Below are 8,327 nucleotides of genomic sequence, written 5' to 3'. Positions count from 1 at the left end.
AGAGTGCCGGTGTTACCTTTTTTTTTTTTAGGAACATTTCTCTCTTATTTATCAGGGATTGGGACCAGCACTGACTTGAGCTGGCTTGGCCACCAGTTGGTAGGCAAGGCAATGAGGTGAAGTTCCTTGCCCAAGGGAAAACAAAGCGTCGGTCGGTGACTCGAACCCTGAACTCAGTTGGCCCGTCGTGAAAGTCTGAGTCGACGCTCTAACCATTTGACCACCGCATCTTGACGATCATGTGCTACAGATTTTCTTGGAATTTAGAGCGGTGGTTGCCATGCCTTCCGCCGGTGTTTTATCGAGTCACCATCTCTATTTAACCCGGCACGGACTTGGGGCTGACTTGGTCCCCAGTGGCTATGCAGGCAATCGAGGTGAAGTTTTCCCTTTTTTTTGGGGCCGCCCCCTTTAAGGGAAACAAGCGGCGGTCGGTGGACTCGAACCTCGAACTCAGATTGGCCGTCGTGACAGTCTTGAGTCCGACGCTCTAACACATTCGGCCCCCCGCGACCCCATTATATACTATATATATATATATATATATAATATACATATATGGATATGAATGCATATATATAACATATATAATATATATAATATTATGTATAATATACATTATATGCGATGATAGTATATATAGATATCATCACATTAAACGGTATGCTCATGTTGCAGAGCCGTGGGACACTCTCCACCCATCCGTCGCACTAAACCGATCTTGCGCTTTTCTTCACTTGAACATTCGTCAGCCCGCAACTATCTTTGATGCCGTCGCTCAGTCTTGTCACTTCGGTTGCCTTTCTATGGTTCCTATCACAATCCCTGTAAAAGCAAGCCACCTCAACACTTATCCTCTCATCACATGACAACAAACTTCAAAGATTTCCACTGTTCAAGATGTCCAACAGCCCGTGGGTCCCACAATTTATCCTCTCAGCACCACTAATCAAGCTCTCCTCTATGTACAGCCAACACGTAGCAACTAGGTCTGCAAACAACCCATTTCAAAACATTGATCTCCCCCCGTCCATCCTCCTTCAGCACACCAACACCCAGAAACCACGTGATGCAATTGGGAAAACTAATGAGTTTCAAAACCTCATCTTGTCGTAAGGCCAATGCTTCATCTTTCAAGATGTATTGAGAGCACTGTCCGTTTTTGGCAATGGTAATTCTTCTTCTATCTGGCGAATCCCTCAGAGTATTAGTAAAACAGTCCAAGACAAGCGAACTCCCCCACATCTTCCACAACCTTCTATTGATTGTAAACATGTTCATCAATGTCACTGCCCAGCCATCTCCGAATCTACACGATCTTAGTATTATGGCACATGGAAAAAAGCCAGCCCTTCGTGCTTCTCAATCTCAACTCTAGCAGGCTGTGCAGTTTCAGCGACACTGCTGGGCAATCAAAAACTATATCATCGGCGCACCCCAGATTGGATATTTTGTATCCTCAACATCACAGTTCCTTCAAATCTCCAGAGCACATCTCACAATTGCTTCAGAATACATTGGCTAAAGAGGTGCGGAGACAGAATGCAACCTGTCGCACCTCCTGTCGGACCCGAACCATTTCCAACCCACAAGGGTTCTCGCAGGTTGCTTGTTGTGGTCACACATGGCCCTACTAGCTGAGATGACGTTGTTCAGGACAAACTCACATCGTCATGCATTAGAGGATAATCGTGATCAACATGTTAGCAAAAGCTTCAAAGTCATCGTGAAACAGGTATAGGTATTTCTGAGTTCTCTGTTTTTTCTCTATGATAAATTATCAGATTTAGAATCTGGTTTCTGGTAACATTTCCAGGGCGAAAAACCTGCTTGCTTCGTCTGCACATTTCTTTTCTTAACTTCAACTTCATTCTTTAGCAATAATTATTCAACAAAATTTTGTTGCGTGACATTAACGCAATTGTTATGTATCGTTGCATTGGAGTGCGTCACGTTTTTAGTATGGGAGCAAAGACTATTTTACACAGTCTTTTGGCCATCGTCTTCATTCCATATTTTATTTTCGTACAAAGTTTCGTAGAAGTATTCAACACCCTCGCCAGCATTTCCTGATTAGACACGCTGTATTTATCTATTCCCGGGCTTTTTACTCAATCTTTATGGCTTTTATACTGTAAGCATTGGCGGTGTTCATCTCGCTGTCATTGAGTATTAATAATGTTGTTGTTAGATTCTTATTCTTTTGTATAGCTGGACACAATACGATTCCATACTATCTTTGACTTCTTTTCATTATAATAAAACAAGGCCATCTTCAGCTTTGATAGTGTCCATTGGAGGTTAAATTTCTGTGATGTTTCGACCTTTGGTAAGAGTTTCTTTGTTTTCTTATTGATAGAAAGATTCAATCTCTGGGCCAATGTTTATTTAAAATTTTTCCTGATCTCGTCGCAATAATCGTGTATTTTGTATTTTTGTTTTTTGTTAAAAGTACTTCTCAAAACTGGATGATACCCCTTTGATTTAGGATCTTCTTGTTCAATCTCCACCTTAGTCTTTTTTTCAGATATCCAGGGGGAATTGTCTCTTTTTCTTTTGGCGATAGTTTCGTAAGCAGCGCCTCAGCAAAGAGTTCTTTTCTTCTCACACAACTCATTTGGGTTTTATCCTTCTTCCACAAACTCATTTGGTGTTTTATCATCTTCACATTGACTGAGTACTGCAAATTGTTTGACACTGTTCGTAATGTTATCAAGAGTTATAGTCGAGCTTTAGAGGTGGTGTTGCAACGACTCCCTCTTTTGAGTCTTATTTGAAAGTCGATAGTTAGTAGTTGGTGGTACTGTTGCAGTCGGCACAAGGTCTGTCTTGGCATTTCTTGGGTGGTGTTGGAACAATCACTTGCAGGTTAGTTGGTGCGTAGAGCATCGTTATAATTACTAAGGTTATGAGGTTTTGATTGTATTCGACTTTTAAAATGCGATTATTTATGGGGCGTACCAATTTGTGATTTGCAGGGTTTTTTTAGTGAGAATCATAGCAAACTAGTGACTATATTCCTTCTTCTTTCCAGAAAAAGAATAAAAACTGGTCTTGTTTCTTTAGTTTGAAGCTTCAATACTTTTCTAATTGGTCTCATTATTCTAGTATTTGGAATGTTGTATCTATCCATTTCGTTACAGACAGTATGTAATTACCCCTTTCTTTCATTTTCCGTACGTCCACGTTCCGATTGTTACTAGTTACTTAATTGGGACATGTATTTCTTTATTTCGTGTCTTCCAGGAGCAATCGTTAACATTGTCCGCCTTGGTTGCCCACGGAACAAACGGGCAAGTGATAACCACGCGACGGGCGATGTGGTATGAATTATCATATCTGTATTTAATCCATTGGTGTCGAGGTTGTCGGGAGGAAAATAAAAGTAGAGTGGATCCCCAGGCTCCTCTCAACTCGCAGTCCCAAATAAAAAACTAGGGAGAACTATCCTATATAGCATACAAATAGGAGTTAATAATATAAAAATATACATATAGATGATGTATATAATATAAAAGATTATATATATATATATAATATATATATATAAATATAATATTATATATATATATGGTGACGCGGTGGCCGAATGGTGTTGAGCGATCGCGACTCAAGACTGTCACGACGTAATCTGAGTGACGAGGGTTCGAGTCACCGGCCGGAGCGGGTTTCCCTTCGGCACGGGAACTTAACCCGATTGCCGCCTAGCCAATGGGTGCCAAGCCAGCCAAGTCAGTGCCGGGATAAATAGAGATGGTGACTCGATAAAAAAAACAACGGGCGGAAGGCAATGGCCAAAACCCCGCTCTAAAATTGCCAAGAACAAAATCATGGAAGTCAATGATCGTCAGGCCGCGGTGGGCCGAAATGGTTAGAGCGCGGACTCAAGACTGCACGCGGCAATCTGAATTCGAGGTTTCGAGTCACCGGGCCGGCGCGTTGTTCCCTTGGCAGGAACTTCACCTCGATGCCTACCTAGCAGGGTGGCCAAGCCAGCCTAAAGTAGTGCTTGTGGTCCCAAGCCGGATAAAAAATCGAGGGAATGATACCTAAAAACCCCACCAAAAAAAAAAAACAAAAAAAAGGTAACACCGGCCCTCTCTGGAAAGGAACTGGGGACATTACCACGTACTCACTCCAGATGAGCATAAACATGAAAAATACAATTAAGTATCAGCTGTGACCACGGCGGCTCAGACATGAACCTACCGTTAAAAGAAAAGAAAAATATTATATATCTATATATATATATATATATATATTATATATATATATATACATACATAATATGATTATGTATTTAATATCCAATATATGGTTGTGTATGTGTTTAGTGTCGTGTGTGGAGTTGTGTTTTGTGTGTATGTTGTGTGTGGTGTTGTGTGTGTCGTGTGTGGGTGTGTGTAGGTGTGTTGTGGTGTGTGGAGTGTGCTGTGTTTTGTGTGGTGTGTATGTGTGTGTGTGGTGTGTGTGTGGGTGTGTGTGTTTGTGTAGTGTGTGTGGTCGTGTTTGTGTTTTTTTATTTTTTTTTTTTTTTTTTTTTTTTTTTTTTTTTTTTTGTTTTTTGTGGTGGTGTGTGTGTGTGTGCATGTTTGCGTGGTGATGTGTGGCGTGTGTGGAGTGTGTGGGTGTGTGTGTGTGTTGTGTGTGTGTGTGTGGGTGTGTGTGTTGCGTGACGTGCGTGCATCTGTGGGTGTGTGTGCTTGGTGTGTAATAATATACATATAGATATATACTATAGATATAATATATATATATATATATATATCATATATAGGTACATACGTACCGAATAATGTATGTAGTATGTATGGACGTCTGTTTATATATACATACTGTTATACTGTGAACGGGTTGAGTCTATTATTTCTGATATATAGCATTCAACTCAAGTCCATCTGGCAACTCCGCCGCAGCTTCTATCATATCCTTGTCTCACGGGACCCAAGCTTCCTTCCCGTTAATTAATTACAGTCACTAGCATAAGTTAGGCACTCGAGCGTTTGCCTGAAACGTGCACAGGCTATCCTCAGGAGAAGGAGGACGTCCTCTTTCGAGTATTAAATTATCTCCACTTCCCTTCCAGCATGATGAATAATAATGACCATAAATTACCTTACAAAGCAATATACCGTCCTACATGAACAGGGGAAAAGAATTACCTAATACTAGGTACGCTATGCTTAATAGTACAAGAGAGCATATAAAAGGCAAAGGCATGTAAAAATGCCCAGACAGTTGTTTGTAATACTCACCGCAGTATTTTGGCCGAGGCGAACGTGGTAATTGGACACCACAGAAGATAACCAGAATGTGAGGAAAAACAACAGGCAGCAGAAATGGAGGTAGTGACGACGTCCAGGAAAGAAGTGGTGATGATCGCCGGTCCGCCGTAATTCGCATCTGGAAGGTGGAGCCTTTGAGCAGGAGGGGGCAAACAGGAATCATAGCGATGGTATTGTATATAGATATACTTGTGTGGGTGCGGTGTGTGTGTGTGTGTGTGTGTGTGGTGTGGTGTGTGTGTGGTGTGGTGTGTGGGAGTACAATTGTGCGCGCGAGTGTGTGTGGTTGTGTGTGTGTTGGGTGTGGTGTGTGTGTGTTTGTGTGTGTGTGTGTGTGTGTGTGTGTGTGTGTGTGTGTGTGTGTGTGTGTGTGGTTGTGTGTGGCGTGTGTGTAAGTCATAATAATAGACACGACACGCAGAACGAAGAAGATCGGGAAATAATAGAAACAACCTCAGGCACGTGAGACCTTATTACTACATACCTAAACCGCATGGCGGAGGAGCCTACTTGAACTCGAGGAGCGAGAAAACGGAAAACCCAAACACGGCAAGGCAAACATGAGACCCCAGAAGCGCCCTAGGGAAGGAGGAGGGAGGAAGGTTAAATGAGGTCGATGGAAATGGGAGAAAGAAAATAGAGAGTAAGGAAGAATTAATAGAATGATAAGTAACGCATAGTGAAGTGAGAAGAAAGAAATATCACAACAATTTAATACTACGAAAAGGCTACCCTACATAACAATGTGTGTGGAAAGCAGAAGTAACTCACAGCTTCTGTTGTGCGGTTACAAAAGAGCGCCGACGACCAGGTTACACGGGCAGATGGGAGGCGCAGGAAGGAATTGATGGTGTAGTAATCGAAGAGTCAGTGTGGCGTTGTCCTACAGAGAGCGGACAGACGTAATGTTTCTGTTGTTATCTTATATCAAACAAGCCGGAGGGTAAAGTAGTGTATATATGAGACACTTTTGACGATGATAATATTTAAAGCAGTGGGAAGAGTTCAAGGCATGAAAACCGAAAGACTTAAAAAAAACGAGGCACAATGCATTTTATCACTCCGGTTACGTTAGATCATAAAGGTATGGTTAAAAAATAATGCGAATGCCGAGAGAAATTAGACAACACTTATCACCAAAACCAGGGCTTTATGAAGACACTCTTATCACTCCATTTGCTTTTACGGTTAATTCATACACTCCACTGAATGACGGAATCAGACCACGCTGAATGCCCACCATGGCCCTCACGAAAATCCTGGCGACAACGACCAGCTCGACTGCTGACGGAGGGCCAGAGCAATCCCTCCCTCCGCCCGCGATCTGCACATCCGACGCAGATGGAGCCAGACGTCCATGGTGAAGATGTTGGAGGCGGAGTATGAACACGGAGGTGAGCGAGGATATGCAGTGCCGCCAGCATAACAGCCATGCATTCAGTCCTCGTACTCCTTTTGAGTGCGGCGATGTAGGGCGAGGGTGAGGAGTGGTGGAGGAAAACAGGGGAGGGCAGTTGATAGGACGTAGAGCTAAAGAAATGATGGAATTTGAAAAAAAACACAGCGGGAAGATATGATTAAATCGAAGTGTTGACAAAGTTTTTGAAAATATTCTGATACGTATGCTATTCTAATTATGCATGAAATTGATATGAAAAGACTCAGGAAGTAAGCGAAACTGAACACATAAGAACCATCCATCCATCCACACACACACAAAACTTACACCCGTCCTTTCCCACCCACCAATCCGCATTCATCAACACACACCCTCACCAGCACTCATCCACACCGAAACCTTTCAATACTCACCCGGAGGTGGGTCTTCACATAACCAAAGGGCAGGAGGTTCAGCACAGATCAAGTAGGCTATGTTGAAACACCCCCTCGCGCGGCCACAAATCCGGGTACAGGTTTCCGGGGAAGCGCAGCCACTCGTTTCGGACTACAGTATCTGGCCGCCATCCTGGGGAAAAAAAAAAAACCACCCCCCCCCCCACGATCAGGAACATAGGGAGAAACTTGAGGTAGGCGGCAAGGAGCAGCCGCACTTTAGACGTGGACCACCGTTCCTGCGGCCCGCGTCCTTTCACCATCACCGGCGGAAGGATGGATGGGGCCAGGGCCTTTCGTGACGAGGAGGTCGATGAGAAGGCGGATGACATGTGGGATGGCATGATAGTGATGATGATAATGGTGGGTAGTTCTAATAATGAAATGGCAAATATTAGTAATAGTAATGGCGATAATGATGATCATAATGACGATGCCGACGACGACAATGATGATGAAGATAATGGTGAGGACGCTAATGATCATTATTATTATAGTTGTTGTTATCATTACCATTACCACTGTTATCATTATTATCAATACTTTTTCTTATCATTACTATAAAAAATGACAATAACAAGGATTATGAGATAAAGATGATCATGGTAATAATAATAAAGATAATAAGGATGATAATAAATTGATAATAAGGACCATCATCGTTATTATAATAACGATAAATAATGATAATAGTAAATAATACTAACGATAACGGTGATGATGATGAAGATGAAGATGAAGATGATGATGATGATGATGATGATGTGATGATGATGATGATGATGATGATGATGATGATGATGATGATGATGATGATGATGATGATGAAGATGATGATGATGATGATGATGATGTTGATGATGATGATGATGATGATGATGATGATGATGAAGATGAGATGAAGATGATACTTAATAGTATCATCAGCAATAATAATAATTGTAATAATAATAACATTGAAATTGACAATAGCATTAATAATAATAAATAAAAGGGAAGGGTAATTGAATCACCATTTTTACGATAATTAATATTGTTATTGCAATTGTTGTCGTTGTCACGGCCTGGCAATCAGTAACTGGTAGCTTATTACAATATCCCGCCCTTCACTGCAGTAAAACTGTGATGGTTAGTAGCACCTATATCGAACCAATATATGCAATATTGTCTGTCATGACAAAAATCGGCGTTGCAGCATATCCACGTTTT

The sequence above is a fragment of the Penaeus monodon genome, chromosome 11 (assembly GCF_015228065.2).
Source record: "Penaeus monodon isolate SGIC_2016 chromosome 11, NSTDA_Pmon_1, whole genome shotgun sequence".
NCBI classification, from domain to species: Eukaryota; Metazoa; Arthropoda; class Malacostraca; order Decapoda; family Penaeidae; genus Penaeus; species Penaeus monodon.
The sequence above is the reverse complement of the archived record's forward strand: the minus strand, read 5'-3'. Positions refer to the sequence as shown.